Raw genomic sequence first — 2,675 nt, forward strand, 5'->3', positions numbered from 1 at the left:
CCGCCCCACGGCTTCAGCCGCGCCCGCTCTGCTGGGCATCCAGCACGACTCCCTACACTGATGTGATTCGTATTTCTGACTTTGCAGATGAAGGTGCAGTCAGCAGTTCTCATTGTGAATACTAGGGAAAAAATTATAGTTTTAAACTGTATATATTAGTTACGTAACTTTCTATTTATTTGAACTTATTATTTTTTTTATTCTAGATTTCGTAATCATGTGGTAACATTGTCTTTAAAATATTGTGCTCAGTCAGCACTTTTTCGTGTTGTTCATTAGTATCTATTATGTAAGGGCAGACCTCTTTAAATGGGGTTCGCTCGTCGTCCTGTTGTTCATCTGTGTTTGTGGTTGATTACTGTGTCGTGTCATTTTTACGAGTTTCGTATTTTTATATTTGGTGCTACAGACTGACAGAAAATCACCTGTCCGAATTCTATTGCCATCAAAGTGCTCTTAACAAGAAAATATAATCTCATACTTGACTGCTAATGAAAAGCATAGAAACTTATTACTGTCTTACTTTTTTTTTTGAACTGGACATTGATACCAAAAACTACTTCAGTCCCTTTTGAGTTTAAAAGACTTATTTTCAACCCCATTTTATCATTTTTGTTCATTTGGATTTAATTGGGTTTGTTTATAAACCTGTTTGACTTGCAGAAATGTGTAAATGATCCACATTTTCCAACCAGACACTAAGCTGTTGACCTGAGCTATTTCACTAGTGATGTGCTGTTTGTTCATCAGAGTTTAGCATGTACCCTGGATCCTGAACTGTGGATTGGAGATCAGTTGATCAGATCATGGTTACGTGAACATCATTTTCCAGTTAAAGGTCTATATTCTGGTTAAACCTTTATTCTGAAAAGAGGTTTACGTAATCCACAGCTCTGAATATCACTGTGTACATGTAATGAGCATTATCAGAGTAAACTAATCTACGTTCTTTCCCTTTTATTCTCTTCTGGAAATAATGGGGATCCTCTTGCCATTTATTTAAGCAATTTAAGTTTTGATTGATGTTCTTAATATTACACAAGAACATAATAAATTTGTCATGAGACACTTTTTAAAGAGATTTCTTCTTTGTAGAATGTTAATTTAAAAAGTTGTTTTGCTCCAAGAATATTTTTATATTTAATAGAGTTGGCATCTCACAGCTGTATAATCCAGCATTACTTTGGTTTGGATGTGCAGATAATCAGTTACGGTGTTTTTACGGTATTTATGTGACTCAAAATGCTGATTACAACAGACATACACGGCCTTATTCAGATTTCTATAAACCGAAATGTTAATCTGGTTATGATAGCATTGCATAATCAGAATAAGACTGATTAATACTGGAATATTCTTGTGCATGCAAACAGTCACTGTGCAAACACTTTTCACTGCTGTATGATTTTAATCATTCATAATTTGTCTTATTTTCTGGGTAGTTCCTTAGAAGTTTTTTGAAGTCTTAACTAGATTTTTTTTATATGTATAGCTGTGCTCCTGGCACTTATTACATTATTATTATTATTGTACTGGTATGATTATTTCATCAGAAAAAGTGCCGTTTCTACTGTATGCAGTTTGGCTGCATATTGAAAATTGCTTAATGTCTCAAACAGTACAAAACAATTTTTTGACGATATTAAGCAAGTTTTCTTATTTTTAATTTTATGGGTAAGGGTGATGCTCCTTTTTAGTATCTCCTGGTTTTTTTTTTTTGTTTTTTTTATGCAACCTTGTTTAAGTATTTTAAGAGCAGGTTGTAGGCAGCTCCGAGTGTGGTGGTATTAACATGTAAAATAATGAAGTCTCTTCTCTAAATGTGTGCCTAAAGCATGTTCATATGTGAAGTGTTATGTGCTCGAATATTAAAACACGTTTGAACACAGACTCTTCATTTCATTTTCATTTCATCTTGCGTTTGTACACAGGAGTGTTTGCTTAACGTGTTCTTTCCTATTTTAGCTTAAAGAGGCACTAAAGTGTGTCTCAGCCTCTAAAGCGTATTATATTTCTGGAATATTTGATGTAGTTTCGCTTAACTTCCTGCAGTGCACTTTCATTAGCTCGCGCTAACGTTGCGTGGTAACTGTCCTGTGACGTTACCTACTTAATATTCATGAGCCACGCCTTCGCCGTGCTAGAATTGGTCATTCCGTGTTCCGTTCACTTTAATCGCGTGGCAGCGCGCCCGAAATGAGCGTGATGTACTAAGTGCGTCTGCGCTGCGCACTGAGCCGAGCAGCTGTCAAGTGCTAGATTTAGGATTATAGCAGCTGAACGCTCAACCACATTAGTCCAAATGAGCTGTTAAAGCCATCAACCCTCAGGTATGTAGCCCCATGCATTTTAAAATAAATATTGGGATTATATTACAGTGTACTGCTGATAGTTTAAAGCGAAAGTAAATGTGGAATACATGCTTAATTGAGTAGCCGAGTGTTTTCACGATAACCTGGGCTCGGGTGGTGAATGCACGCACTTTATAAAGGCATGTAATGGTGAACTGCTCGAGCTGAGTTTAGATTGATAGTGTCATGCTCTTGCACTGGGGATTCCCCATGTGTTTGCTCTCTGTCTCTCTCTCTCTCTCTCTCTCTCTCGCTCTCTCTCTCTCTCTCTCTGTCTCCCTCTCTCTGTCTCTCTCTCTCTGTCTCTCTCTGTCTCTCTCTCTC

This window comes from Sinocyclocheilus anshuiensis, unplaced genomic scaffold (assembly GCF_001515605.1).
Source record: "Sinocyclocheilus anshuiensis isolate Anshui unplaced genomic scaffold, SAMN03320099.WGS_v1.1 scaffold345, whole genome shotgun sequence".
Taxonomy (NCBI): Eukaryota; Metazoa; Chordata; class Actinopteri; order Cypriniformes; family Cyprinidae; genus Sinocyclocheilus; species Sinocyclocheilus anshuiensis.